Source organism: Toxorhynchites rutilus, chromosome 3 (assembly GCF_029784135.1).
Source record: "Toxorhynchites rutilus septentrionalis strain SRP chromosome 3, ASM2978413v1, whole genome shotgun sequence".
In the NCBI taxonomy this organism is placed as follows: Eukaryota; Metazoa; Arthropoda; class Insecta; order Diptera; family Culicidae; genus Toxorhynchites; species Toxorhynchites rutilus.
In genome coordinates, this window is record NC_073746.1 from 164,955,996 (window position 1) to 164,972,131 (window position 16,136).

General features: G+C 37.4%; 2 protein-coding genes across 2 annotated transcripts in view; one reads left to right on the forward strand and one right to left on the reverse strand.

Annotated features, from left to right (window-relative positions):
- LOC129780298 (6-phosphofructo-2-kinase/fructose-2,6-bisphosphatase 1-like) overlaps positions 1 to 16,136 on the forward strand; it is a 270,999-nt gene that overhangs the window by 112,378 nt on the left and 142,485 nt on the right. The window lies entirely within an intron of this gene.
- Positions 1 to 16,136, reverse strand: part of LOC129780299 (alpha-N-acetylgalactosaminidase) — a 173,307-nt gene that overhangs the window by 66,519 nt on the left and 90,652 nt on the right. The gene's annotated exons all lie outside the window — the stretch shown is intronic.

Below are 16,136 nucleotides of genomic sequence, written 5' to 3' on the forward strand. Positions count from 1 at the left end.
AAAAACAGTTGAGAATATAGGAGGCGAGAGAATGTTATACGCTCACTTCGATTCTTGCACGAAATGCAATGGCGATTTTTATTTTTTGGCGAGTTATGATTGCCGAAAAATGGTTTTGTTTTCAGTGACTTCTGGATGCCGATAATGGTTTGCCACTTCTTCAGTACAACTGAAAACTTCTTCAGTACAACATGAAAACATGCGGTAACATTGGGTTTCACCGTGAAGTGAACATAAGATGGGTAAATATTTGTACAACTCAGACGCTGTCCAAATGCAGGTCGTTTAGACGTTCCTCTTTTTCCGCACGGCGAATGGCGTGAGATGATTCAAGTCACGGTGTTACTGCAGGCGAATAGCGTGACTATAGATTGTCACTTAGGTGAGATTGGGAGTCGTGTCCTCATATGTTATCGACTGGGGTATCAAACAGGAGCAGAAACGTAAGGTGGACTCCACAATAAAGTGATAAACTTTGCTATCTCACGTCACTCGCCGCGCGGGATAAAGGGGGCTGTCTAAACAGGCTAAAGTTGGTAAAGTTAGCTTTGATTTTTCGCTCCATATTTTCGGTACTAAATGAAAGACGAAAAAGCACTCTCGTTGAACTTCCGAGATAGAGATTCTACACCTCTTTCTCTCTGAAAATCTCGATCTCTGATCTTATTTGATAGTTTATCATCTATATAAAACTACCCATTTATTTTAATTCTTTACATCCGGATAAACGTTGCATTCGGATAAATGTTACATTCGGGTAAATGTTGCATTTGGGAAGATATTGCAAACGGGTGAATGGAATTCCCGATCAGGGCGGGGGATTTTTCGTCAAAGAAATTTCTTCCGACTGGCACTGTAGTCACGCGTATCCTAGAGCATGCCACTCAGAATATATTCAAGGCGTGCCATTTGGCATAAGAAATTTCAACTAAGTAGGGTAGGGTGAGGCTTGTTGGTCATAAGAGTAAGTTGGTCAGTGAAATTTGAGCGTCCAAAAAATTAGCGATCTATGGATGAAAAATAACGAATTGCTGATTCAATAAAATAAGCAAATTGGAAAAACTTTCTATTAAGTAGGTTAAAAAATATTCCAATAATCATTCACTGTTTGCGCATTATAAAATTTGTGCTAAGAATGGTTAATAATTATGAAAAAAATCGGTTCTAACGTAAAACAAAGTTTTGTTGTAGGTATTAGCTTTAAATGTTAATAGAAATCGATTTTAAAATTATTTTTATTGAATTTTCATCAATTTTGAAATTGCTTGTTTGAGAGCAACGCATATAAAACGTTCAGGTATGCCGTGTTGCAATACGCAAGCGAATATGTTTTACTGTTAAGCCCTGTGTATCTGAAATGAGACAACCTCATACCAACCACCGCACAAACCACTAGCAATGTAATTGTCATAGGGTAAGTGACCCAATTATGGAGGAGATATGTCACCAATTTGCAGAAATTTGCGAATAAATACTCTATTTTAGTTTAAAAGTATACAAAAGTATACTTTTTCTAGCAGCTTGAACTCTGTTTTTGAAGATTTTCACTGATATTTCTATGATTAATTGACTAAATTGTATATAAATATGTTTGAAAATGTAAAAAAGTGTTCCTGGAGATTCGTAATAAGTGTACCTATTATGGTAATAGTCGGTGTCACATGCAAAAAGTATTATTAGGATTCAAATAATACTTCGATAATAATTTTTAAATAAAACTATGACTCTAAATCTTATTCCTGGTATGCAATACTATGTCGTTGATTCTACACTCGACAAAAATTGTGGAAACGGAGCGCGAAGTCGAAGTTTTTAATTGATTCTAGAAACGCTAAAACTTTGTAAAAAACCAACGCATGAAGATGGGATATACATCACATTAAAGCTTCATTTGAAGCTTCAAGTTTTGATGTGTGATACTTGAATGCTTCTTTTTTTGTGTGTAGGTGGATAACAATACTGGAACGAAAAAAATCGATTTTTTCTGTTTTTTTTTAATTTTCGTAGATTAACGCAGTGTTTTATTAACCAAGTTAATAAAAAATCCAATTAACCTTATCCATCAGCATTCATTTGATTCCAAAAACCCTCCTGTATGTTATTTTATTACAGGAAAATGTTTTGATAGAATGAAAAATTTCCCTTTTTCTAATGAATACTTTTCAATAATACGATTATTCCCAAATCAGAATGCAGTTTTGAAAACTCAATAAATTCTGTACAAGGCTAATTATTTATTATTCATCAATCGGCAATTTTTGCATTGATAGATTCTCTTGATAGACTTTCTCTTACGATAACCATGGCATTCCAGACAGATTTTGTGCCACATAATTCCAATATGCAACGGAAATCAACCAATTATTTTGTATTCAAAATTAAAAAAACTAAGATCTTCCGGGATGATAATCTGAAAAAGGGTATACTTAATTAACTACAAATCAAAAAAGAATGAACAAGCATTACAAGTTCCACTTATGATTTATCTTCTGTTAATGAGAATTTTTTTCTAATTTCCGGTATCCGGCCGGATACCAAATATTGACCGGATAGGCAGGATACCGAATATATTCTCTCTCTAGATTAGACTGTTGTTATGTGCCTCCCGGTTGTAAAATAACTGCCGGCTCCTCATTGCTAGGTCTCTCTGCTAGCTGACAAGAGAATCACAAAGGCGTGAGGGTTGTGATGAAGTTTTCGCTTCTCTTCTATAACTGAACAAAGGGTATTAACCCATTCGTCTAAGATTTAATTTTCAACAGAGTGGATCAAACAAATATGCTTCGATCGGACACGCAGAGTGTTATTTCACAACACTACTGAGCGTTCAAAAACGCCCTATGATATGCAATTGCACAGCGTGAAAACGTGAGGTACACCCATAATAGCATAACAACCATAACATAACAACGTAAAACCATAATAGGAACATATAGCAGCTCTGCAGTGATTTCCTACAACCATAATAGGAACATGCATCTTTTGATGTTGCGATAATTGGCACGTAGATGTGAAATTGTACCAATTAGTATAATAAAAAAATACATGTTCATTTCGATAAAATCGAATAAATTGGCCGAATCACAGCATCATGATGGTTGTAATGTATACGTCAACACCGTGTTTGCATCAAAACAGCCACTTCACAGCATGAACGTCTCATTATTTTGATCGCATATTCCATAGCAAAATGCTAAGAAGCAAGCATCGATGGGACACACTATTTTCAAATTAAATTTTTCAATGGAAGAACAATGTTTCACATGGAATCAAGTACTAGAATCGATAAAGAAGAGATTTCTGATGTTTCAAAATCGTATTAGAGCCTTTAAAAATAAGATATGCTTTCTAAACTAACAAAAAACTCACTCGTATTACCATTATTGGTACTATTGTGATGATAGGTACTTCTACCCTATTTGTATTTTTTGCTGTGAAATTTTCGTCAAACATAATAAACGCTATCATTGAATATCAACAACTCACAATAATGCATCGAGCAATGTAGCATACCTGGAGGTTATTTCAATATACTTTGGGACGAACGAAACAAATGTAAAAACAAATGCAAGCAAGAAACCGGCTGTGCGTAGTGACGTCGGTTATTCGTTCGATTAATGCAAATAATCGAATAACTGCATTTTTTACGGAGTCATTTTGTATTGAATAATGAAAAATCAAAATATGAAAACATCTAATAATTATCACTGTAATCGCGAGTAGTGAAAAAGGGAACCATCTTTTCAAAAAATACAGTGCAAAATTTGTTGAACCGTCATTCATCGAATAACCTTTTACAGTTGAAGCATAAACATAATTCCCTGGTGGTGGAGGAGACTGGGAAGAAGAATTCAACTACTGCATGAGTAAAAGGCGGAATTGAAGGAGGTGGTCTAAACTTCCGTACTAAAGTGGTGGTATTCAAATTCAGAGTGCCAAGGAAAATATACCATACTAGTGGACAATCTATATATATAAAAATGGAGTGATGTCTGTCTGTCTGTCTGATTCTTATAGACTCGGAAACTACTGAACCGATCGACATGAAAATTGGTATGTAGGGGTTTTTGGGGCCGGGGAAGGTTTTCGTGATATTTTGAGACCCCTCCCCCCTCTCTAAGGGGGGGCTGCCATACAAATGAAACACAAATTTCTGCATTACTCGGAAATTAACCAAGCAAACGAAACCAAAGTTGGCATGTGAAAGTTTTAGGGTGCAATAAATGTTTCTATGATGGTTAGACAGTCCTTCCCCCACTCAAAGGGGGGGCTGCCATACAAATGAAACACAAATTTCTGCATTACTCGAGAATTAATCAAGCAAATGAAACCAAATTTGGCATGTGGTGGTTTTAGGATGCAATAAATGTTTCTATGGTGATAAGATACTCCTTCCCCCTCTCTTAGAGGGGGCTGCCTTACAAATGAAACACAATTTTTTGCATTACTCGGAAATTAATCAATAAAACGAAACCAAAGTTGGCATGTGAAAGTTTTAGGGTGCAATAAATGTTTCTATGATGGTTAGACAGTCCTTCCCCCACTCAAAGGGGGGGCTGCCATACAAATGAAACACAAATTTCTGCATTACTCGAGAATTAATCAAGCAATTGAAACCAAATTTGGCATGTGGAGGTTTTAGGATGCAATAAATGTTTCTATGGTGTTAATATACTCCTTCCCCCTCTCTTAGAGGGGGCTGTCGTACAAATGAAACACAAATTTTTGCATTACCCGAGAATTAATCAAGCAAATTAAACCAAATTAGGCATATGGAAACTTTAGGGTGCAATGAATGTTTCTATGGTGGTTAGATACCCTTCCCCCCTCTCTTAGGGGTGGCTGCCATACAAATAAAACACAAATTTCTGCATTACTCGAGAATTAATCAAGTAAATGGGCGGGACGAAGTTTGCCGGGTTCGCTAGTGATTCTATAAATATACTTCTTTTGAACTAGTAGTTATAGTGACCAAGCAGAAATTTTCGAACTCGCGTAACTTTTGAAAAGGTCCTATGTAACAAATGTAAACAAATCGAGTTAATGGATGCACGCTATTAGTTTTCAATCATTGAATGTATTACAAAAACAATCGTTCACGTATCTATCTTCTTCATCTTTTTATCGCCGATACAAAAAAATATCCAATGTACAGATTCGGATTTTAAGCGCCCGGTTGTTACTTCGGACACATCTTTCCTCCGACGCCCGAAACGTCCGAAGTAACAAAGCAGTCAAAACAATACGAAGTCGTACTTCGGTCGTTTCGAGTTTTTGTTTCATACAGGTGTTGTTACGGATTTCAGTGCAATTCGACGAGTGATAACAATAATAATCTGCCTTTAGAATGAAATGCTGTTATTTGGATTGTTGTTTAGTAGTTAGTTTCAAATTCTTATCGTGCAACGTAATATGTCCAATGTGCAAATGCGGGTAGTCAAAACGTCCAATGTAACATTTTTCGCTCCTAGTCTTCAACTTTAATCTCAAATCACGGAACAACAGTTACGATTGGTTTTTCAGAGTTATTCTTGACTGCTAGTGGTGAAAGTAGCGATAAAGATCGAAAGCTTTTAAGACAATTCGCGGAATAATGTTTGGGTTTTCAACTTCGTTTTTCTCGAGTTGACGAAAATGTTACATTGGACCTTTTCAAAAGTTAAGCGAGAAATCTGCTATTTCAACAACATTTGAAGAACAGGTAATTTTGAACAGAAAACATTGTATGTTGGTGCAATAAAAATATTGCAAAATTCGCTCGATTATTCGAACACTGAAAGAAAATTATTTGAATGAATTGAATATTTAAAAATGGCCCCACGATTAATCAATAATCGAATAAACGAAAAATTTAGACATCTCTAGCTATGCGCCGCAAAGTTCTGGAATCTGGATGTCAGGTACATGGAAGGCAGACGAAATGGATGGGAAAGATTGCCTGACTTATTTCCAACAACGGAATTCCACGCTATCGATTAAAAAGCCGGGAGCTACTATTCTAAGCCGAGTCAGACTTTTGAAGACTTTTATGTAGTTTTCATATAGAAAATTTTCAAATTTTCAAAAAGAATTTAAAATTTTCATTAATTTGTTTTTTTACTTGACAACGTGATATTTGGCAATCGTTTTTGTTTTGATTTAATTAATTGATTAATAATGAAGGAAGCCTCTAATGGAAAAAAACGCTTATTATTTGACCAAAAAGAACATGCCTATTATATGATAGACATGCCCTATATATTGACCGACTTACCCCGTGTGTGGGGTTAGTTGATCAATTTATTCTGGAATATATAAATAAAATGTGGAATAAATGATTCTCTGGTTATTTTTCATTGAAAGGATAAAAGGTAAGCTTCATTGCGGCACATAACATTCTAATGCAAAACTTTGTACTACAAAGTTATAACCAAATTTATTCAAAGATGACCAACTAGCTCGCTATACCCTACATAAGTGTAAATTGCAAGACGTTGGTTGTTGAAGTATTTGATTCTCGCATGCCACAATTAATTTCAGAAATATTTCAAAGTAGTATATACTAGTTAAGCCACTTTATTAACAGCGAATCGTTACTCCAATTTGATTTTAATCAATTCCATTACCATAACATCTCATTACAGCCGTTCTGCTGAAACACGAAGTCCGTTTAATCAATGTCACTAAGTCTTTCCGAAGCATCAATCTGGTTATAACCGTGAACTGTGAATGCTATGTAAACTAACGATCACCAGCAAGAGGTGGCATAGCAGTGATCAACATTAACCACGCTGTATGAATGACGCATGACAGCATGAAGTTAATTTTTCATTTCTTCGCCATTACGTTGAGAACTCTGTTTACGATGGCCACGCCGACAGCAGCGGCCAGTTTAGGCCACGGAGGGACACAAATAGTACCAAAACAAATCTCAAATCAAATAACACACTCTGCACTTCATACTAACTAAACATCATATCGCCGCCGGACAAAAGTTGCGGTTTTCGAACGCGGTTTGTACAAACGTCAATAGGCCAATGTGGCGGCATACAATTACCATTTGCAGTCGGCACATCGGTTAGTGATGGGGGCGTATTCTTTGCCATTATTGTTGCTTGTTCAATTGGTTTCCTCAAGGTAGCTGGGATTGTGTTTTTTTGCATCCAAACAAACAGTTGACTTGTTGTAAACCACATGTAATCTTGGCAGCTGGTCACGTAACTTCATATTTGATACGTTCGGCTCAGCACACTTCTGCAGAGTAAGTGTTTACAAAAATATATTTTTCTCTATATTCTCAAATTATGTGGTGTTGAAAAGTTATTGTCTCATGAAAGAGTGTCAAACTACTCCGCATCAGTGTTATAATTCCTTTCCGCAATTACATTGTAAAATTGCCTACAGAAGGGTATTTCGATGATGAAATTTCGAAGTGTTAAAAATGTTTCACATTGTACTTATTGCTCGTATGAATTGTCATCCATTGAGGTAATGCAAGCAATTCATTGCGGCGATGACCTATAGTTGCAGCACTGATACAAGCCATTATGCCATTACAACAATGTTTCCCAAATGCTCGGTTAACAGCGAACCCCTACGGGCATCGTCTACCGTACTCATTTCGAAGATACTTAGTTGTTACCAGGAAACACTCGCAATTGCATCTTACTCGAAAACGTGAAAGTTCACTTCATGCAGTGAACAAGGCTGCTAAATTCTCGACCGATAAGCCAAAATAGAAATAGTTGGCCACACTCTACAAGAACATTTAATTAAGTCATGAACGTTCGCACCAGTTAGGAAACAAAGGTCCACCTGTTGATGAAGTTTTCCTGTGCCAGCTTTACTACTCCGGCGGAAGCAACCTTTCGCAACATACGTCCACATGGTACGGTCGACCACTGTTCTCTTCAAGTGTGGGAACCTGGCGGCTACCACAATGTCGATTCAGATTGAACCCCATTCCGAAAGTCGGTTAACGTCGTTCGTTCTCAAATGGTTCTTATTGCGTTGGTTCTGCTGGCGCTATCCAGCGGTCGACGCGGCGACGCAACAATATAACAACCACCATTTCGCCACCGTCATGTGAAGCTAAATAATTACCGCAAACATCGTTGAGTGAGACGGAGTAAGAGACCTCTACACTCTCTGTGTGTTAATTCGTTCGAAACGACAACCCGCTAATATGTGGTTCTGAGGTTTGTTGGGTAATCAGACTCGTCGGAGAAAACAAGGGCTGACCACCCGAAAAGAGGTTAAAGGGTGTGAAGAAATGCTTTTACCAATTTTTATCGGCTAACTACCAGTAAATCACAATTAAAGAATAAATAAGAAACAGACATGCCGCTGCATGATCGGTGCATAACGCTCTGCACTGCGCGTTTGAAGGTTAGGTTCGTGCGTACCGTCACTAGAATGTTTACCTGTATCCGAAACTGGTTTGAGATTAATTCCGCTTCTTATCAAACTGCAAACGTTCACTTTAATTTTGGAACTATTGAAAGTTGAATATCCAGATGGGACGATCACGCTTACCTGAAAAGACACAAAAAAGACAGAATAATATTTTTAGAATATGACCAGAATATTGCATTAGTGAATGTAGGAAGCAGGGCTCGGCAGTCAAATTCAACTGAGGATAGTCGGGGGACTATGAAGAAATTCGCCTTCATATTCAATTGGAAATTAGTTTTTGCTTCTTCCAGCAGTTTTTCCGTCAACATGACTCAACAGTCATTCGGGCGTTTAGTTGCTATCTCACTCCACGACTCGACTATCACATTTCCTTCTTCCCCGTCAAACGGACTTCATTGCATAATGAAGTGACTCCCCCCAAAATGAAATCGTTTCTCTTTCTCTCATGTATCACATATGCATGTATCGATGTTTGAGTTCAACCGGGTTTGACATATACTACAGGTGAGCTAAACTTTCTTTTTGTATCGTACACGAAAAATGTGCACCCGTGGCCGAGTGGTTAGCGTCTCACATTACCATGCCGGGTGTTCGGGTTCGATTCCCGTTCTGGCCGGAGGATTTTTCGTCAAAGAAATTTCCTTCGACTTGCACTGTGGTCATGCGTATTCAAGAGCTTGCCCCTCGGAATACATTCAAGGCGTGTTATTTGGCTTAAGAAATCTCGACCAAGTATTAATAAATGACGCTAGTTAATGCATACGTTGAGACGGCAAAAGTTCCACAAGGGAACGTTAACGCCATTCAAGAACACGAAAATTACTCACACATATAAAATAGCGTGCAGTGGTGTGTTCAGAAACACTGACAAATTTGTGAATTTTGTTGATATAAACCCGTTTTTCTGTATGTATTTTTTTACAAAATTGAACTCGGAGTTCAATTTTAGTTTAGAATTCCATCCAAACCGCACGCTATTTACAATTACTAACGCGAGGACCTTTATAGCATACCTGGTAACTGTCTAAGTTTGTTGGTGTGAGTTCACGATGGGTAAACAATGAAGCCGTTCATTTATGGTGTAAGTTACACCGTGTAACTACTTTTTGCATCAGAAATCAAGTTTCCGTTTCATTTTATATGGACGTAAAAATAATATTGTGTACGCGGGTAATGAGATTCGCGTCAGTGGGAGTAGAAGTGTGGATTGAAGTCAGGTTAAATGAAGAGGTAGATTTGTATTCATCAGTCAAGTCAATTGGAATAATCATTTGCTAGGATAATTCGTCCTCGCTCTTTACGTTCGTCAATTCATTTCTAGTCAATTCAAGGCATGTTGACGGCGAATGCAGAAGTAGTTGAAACGGAAATTGTACCAAACTTGACTTCAGAACAAACATATTTTATTTCACTTCAATACTCAACATATTCGTCTGGTTAGCGTCGGACCGAGGGCACCCGTCCTCAACAATATTTCAATGGCATTTAATGCACTTGTCATAAAAGTAAATTAATGTACAGGGGGTAGGAGCTACATGAGCAGACGGTTACTCTCCAGTGCACTTTTTAAGTCAAAACACAAAACAAACATAATTTTCTGTGTACACTGCGTTTCACAACTATAGAACATCTAATTTTTTCTGAGTTTCCAGACATATGTAAGAAGTCGGTTGAATTGAAGTATATAGTGTAGAATACATTTATAAAACTGGCCATTTCAACTTTATTGTTGTGTTCAGGCGCGAAACATTCAAAAAACAAAAATTCCAGTGTTTCATAACTATAGAACCAGATGGAAAAACCTTCACTCTTTTCCAAAATTAATCTCAATTTAACATAAGTTACGATAAGTTTCTAATTCGTAGGTCATCTTTAGTTCTCAGTCAGTTCAAATAAACCATTCGGGGTGGTTACGATCATGCTGCGCCATGTTATAGTGTGTATCTCGTTCTACGCAGAGGATGCTGCTCGTTTTAGCTCTTCAAATCACTCATACTGTTTGTAAGCTGCATCTACTATTCGACCGATCACTCCTCTTAAGTTCCTGACAGGGGTTTGATTTGGTAAACAAGCTGATCAGTCCAGAATCTGAAGCCCCTATGCATTAAACCATGCCCAATAATCGAATTGTTTCGATGCAGCAGTAAATGATTCTAGGTACTTTGTTGCATTTCTGACTGTTCATTCGTGTTTTTTTTATCCCATTTATTTATTTAAGGCTCATTAGCATTTTAGCTGTAACAGAGCCGAATTTTAATCGTGTACATGTCACATGGTTATCATATCTATAATTAGCACATTACACAGTTGCCATTCGCCAGTATTCCTTCTATACCATTACATATGGTACATTCATACAGTAGCCATTTAGGCGTAAGGGTATTCTTTCTGTTCTTCCATTATCCAGTTGGACCACCGGACAGCGGAGACAGTCGTTGATCCATTGTTGAGTTATTTATAGAACAGCAGCCCGATGTTTCTTGCAGAGCAGAGCAGTTGTATGGATGAATCGATCTTATTTCGACCGTGGATCGATCTCCATCGCTGATGATTGTTGCGTGGACGTAGCTATTCTGTAACAACACAAAGATGGTCAATGAGGGCCCTGAGTTTTGAACTCACGATCGATCGCTTACTAAGCGAACGCGCAACCAATGTGGCTACGGAGACCCCCTAAAGTTCATTCGTGTTGATGGTAAGCTATATAAACCAGGCCTTTTTGAGAGAATTCTCTAGAAGTCCAAAAAAGGCTATAAATCCAGAAATCGTAAAACAAGTGCGTCGACTCGTTTTGAACGATCGTGAAGTGAAGTTACGCGAGTTAGATGAGGCCGTAGGCATTTCAAAAGAACGAGTGGGATACATTTTGCACGACGTTGCGAACATGAAAAAGCTATCCGTGGGATGGGTGCTGCGTTTGCTGACCGTCGACCAAAAACAGCGGCGCATTGATGATTCAATAACCGGTTTGACGTTGTTGTAGCGTAATCCAGTGGACTTCTTTCGACGTTTTGTGACAATAGATGAAACGTGCATGAATGAAACGTGGGAACGTGAAACTATTGGACTCGGGAATCCATACTGCAGTCTGCAGAGTGGCACTGAGGTATATTTCGAAGACTTGGACGTTTCGTACTACAGAAAGGGAATCGAATTGTTGAAAACTTGCTATACCAAGTGTTTTGCGCTCGAAGGAAACTATGTTGAGGAATAAATACGACTTTGCCCAAAAAAACAATTGTTTTCATTAGAAATTCTGGGACCCCATGTAGTATATGCGTTCCGAAATACAAACAGAGAATATTGTAATGTAATGTAAGCTAACCAAATGGTTGCACTGAGCAGTACCAATGATTCCCAAAGCTTCGAAGCAATAACATTTTCAAATTGACTCTCAGCATAAGCATTAACAGGGTCGGTTGATTGTTCGTTGTCTTGAGCGGCACTGAAACACTGAACTTATCGAATATCTAAGTTTTTCAGCGTTGCTTTTTGATGCCACTTTGACCTCGGAAATAATGCACGAATTCATGAAAATTGAATGATAGATCAGAGAAAGTCACCCAAAAATCCTCATGCTTGGATATAATTATCCTGTTTCTCTCCGGGTTTTTCCTTTCGATTAACGTTGTCATCTACTGCTCGGTTAGAAAATGACTGATCGCTTCGTAGCGATGCAGCTAAATTTATGCATACTGGTTGGCGGGAATATCACACAAGACAATGTTTCGCTTCTCTTCGGGCATTCATTGTATCGAGAGAAACCATTGCACATTTAATTCTTTTTTACGCGATTAATGCGTGCGCGCAAAAAAATCGCGTAAAAATCGCATAAAGAAAATCGCGTAAAATATCACGCAATTTCGAGAGAATCGCTTTAAAAATATTGTCCCTTCATCGGCTCGCGCTCGTCACAACTACACTCGCAAAATCTATCTTCCCAACGAGGTGACGATAGGCAGATCGCGTAATTTCAAGAAAATCTCGTAAAAAATCGAGTAATTGTGAGAGAATCAAGTAAAAAAATAATAGACTCAGGTGGACTAGAGTGCATATCTGCAAATTGTCACGACCATCATGTGATGGTCCCACAGCGCTGAATTTAGCGCGATGCTTCACATCCAAAAATCATTTAATTGCTAATCTAAAAAAATCTTTATTATAGATGCGTCAAAATATTTTCAATCGAATGATTTGATGCATCTTTGCGATCTATCAAGAAATGATTGAGTTATGAGCGCTCGAAGTCTTTCATTATTTCTCACGCTCAGTGTCTAGTTTTTAATTTCTTCCTGTTAGCCGTTGTCCTACGTCAAAACAGTGGTCGACATAAAAGCGATCGAAAATAATTGTGTCCAGTATTTCATTTAAAATCATTTCACGCAGAGATCACGAGTTCAATTCTCGCTCCCGACATTCTTCCAAAAATGGAAGTAAAAAGTGACGAACCAGCCGAAATGTGTTGAAAATCACTATAATAAAGAAAAAAAAAATTAAACTCATTAAAAACTAAAAGTGGGTTATATCTGTGATATAACCGCAAAGTGGACGTAGCAATCAATAAATAACAAACATATAACTCATTGACATTCTATCTTTCGAATAAAGTTCATTGAGTCGGAAAAGAATTATTAACGCTCTAAGAAGGAATCGATTCCTCCTCGGAATGAGAAAGACATTCCAAAATTTTAGTTGCCACCCGTTATGTATTTTTGACATTGCATGCGATAGGGTAAATAATGTTGGTTTGTCCGATTTAGAGTGTTTTCACGCAACTAGTAAATGCAAATCGATTTTTTGGGTTTCTTGAAAAGCCCCAAGTCTCTAGTTGCTAATAGTACCATAAAGCGTTCAAATTCTCCAAATGTTTATGTTTCTTAACGATTTTCTTCCAAGAGAAAATATGATCATGGTATGTCCACCTCTGATTATGGTTTGTCCGATAAATGATCATGGTTTATCCGGTTTTAGAAATGACATTTTTTGAATGAAGAGATTCTAATTTTCAAGAAGATGTTCGGTTTCTCATTGCTTGAGTTGGTGGAGGCGATCTGGCGTAGTGGAAACATCCGTGCCTCTCACGCTAAAGGTCACGTGTTCAATTCTCACTCCCGACATTCTTCCAAAAATGGAAGTAAAAAGTGACGAATCAGCCAAATGAGTTGAAAATCACTATAATACAGATAACAAAAAAAAAATTGCTTGAGTTAACTGCCATCGTATTGGTTCATTCATAATTTAGGCTTTCTTCAGAATATTGCCTTTTTTGGGCATATTAAAGGTGAACATCACTCAACACAGAGAAACTTTATTTCTGCAGAGCGCCAAGCGGCTGCAATAGTAGAGTAGTGCGGGGCAAAGGGACGGTGCAAAAGTGCGCATTGGTCATTTTGAGGCAAACGAGCATAAAATTTCGACAACAGTGTAGTCGTTTGATACATTACTATACCAGCAGCTCACACATATAAACAAGAAACATTTCATGAAAGTGGCAAAAAGTTATGAGGTAAAACGAGTTTTGCGATGTTTTGATCTATTTTTTCAGTTTTGGAGATGACGATTAACTTACCTAAAATAACTGGAAAGTTCAAAACTACACTGTCAAGGAAATCTTCATTCTATAGTTGACGATAGTGCGTATTCGTTTTAGTGAAAAAGTTCAAGACCTTTTTTTAAAAATTCGATTAGTTAAAAAATTGCTTGTGGGGCAAAGGTGCGCAGTGGCTGTGAGGTAAAAGTTCGCACTAGCGTTTTGCTCTGAAAAAAATTTATAAAATGTTTTCAACAAAATTTTTAACGAGACCCACAAGGAGAAAACTGATTTGAAGAAATGCACTCCAGAAATGCTCAAATTGCCCGACAGAGGCTTCGGGAGGGAGTCTCGAAGCGTCGGATTGCGGCAGACCTCGGTATTTCTGAATCAGCTCTGAGGAAGAGGCTCATATCAGAAAGTGATTTATGATCTGAATCTTCTTTTATTGACATTTCTACTTCTGCTGGAATGTGTCAGCGAGCACCTATGTGGTAGGTATATACGAGTGAGCAAAGCGTCGGAATCCTCAGAACCGAAATCCAAGATGAGGAATAAGAATGGACAATTGCTTGAAAGTAATTCAAAATTAATTTTAAATGAAAAATGTTTTATTTTCACCATGCATCGCGAGTATAGATTACGTACATAAAAATAATTTCTGTGGGAACTTGAGTGTTCGAAATAATTTATATCAATATATCAATTGTGGGTGGGACGAAGTTCGCCGGGTCAGCTAGTTTGTTGATAAAAACAAATTCTGTTTCAAATGTTGGACATTTTCGGATATCTTATATTGTCAGTCTTCTCCCTCCCAAAAATGTCCACGTGGTATGTTCGACCATAACACCCACTCTTCTCCACCCTCAAAGAACCATAAAACACCCGCCTCCTACCTACTGGACGGTGCATACACTTTCTAGTAATGATGCTTCTCCCGTTTCTGATGATAAAGCATTTTTTTTGGTATAAGTTAACTCAGAATTTCAATTCAATAAGCGCGCACTTTTGCCCCGCACGGTGCTCACCTTTGCCCTCACTATGGGGAAAGGTGCGCATTTGTCGTTTTGTATTTAAATATGTATTTGTCCAGTTACAAACACAACTCGAGAAATGCTTGTACTACGTTTTGAAGGTAATCTCTATATATAGAAAAATGTTCTGTTCGTTTGTGTACGCGTCAAATCCTCGAAAAGTACGGAACCGATTGAGCTCAAAGTTGGACACTATATACAATCCACTTCAAGGAGTGTAGTTACGGCATAAAAAAGTGGAAAATTGAAATAAAAATGATTTTATATATTACCAGAGTGCGTTTCTAAAATTGAGCTTCTAATGAAATTCGACTATTCAGTAATGAAAAGTTGTTTTTTTTATCCCTTTTGTTCATTTTAGGCTCATTAGCATTTTAGCAGTAACAGAGCCGAATTTTAATCGTGTACATGTCACATATTTATCATATCTATAATTAGCACATTACACAGTTGCCATTTTTCGGCGTTAGAGTATTCCCTTCTATACCATTGCAATGGTACACATTTACACAGTAGCCATTTAGGCGTAAGAGTTTTTTATCTGTTCTTCCATTATCCAGTTAAGACTGGACAGCGGAGACAGTCGTTGATCCATTGTTGAGTTATTTATAGAACAGCAGCCCGATGTTTCTTGCAGAGCAGAGCAGTTGTATGGATGAATCGATCTTATTTCGACCGTGGATCGATCTCCATCGCTGATGATTGTTGCGTGGACGTAGTTATTCTGTAACAACACAAAGATGGTCGATCGATCGCTTACTAAGCGAACGCGCAACCAATGTGGCTACGGAGGCCCCACATTAATATGTGTTCTTTGTGATGGAAACATCTTTTTTCACATGTTTGACAAAATCGTGAACTGAAATTGTGTTTCGAAGTGCTTTAAAATTTATCGATTTCTCTCATCTATCTCTATCTCTATATGTCTCTCTCTCTCTCTCTCTCTCTCTCTCTCTCTCTCTCTCTCTATATATATATATATATATATATATATATATATATATACATATATATATATATATATATATATATATATATATATATATATATATATATATATATATATATATATATATATATATATATAAATGTTGTGTTCGTTTGTGTACGCGTTTAAAACGCGAAAAATACGGAACCGATTGAGCTCAAAGTTGGAAACAATATTCATTTCACTCCAA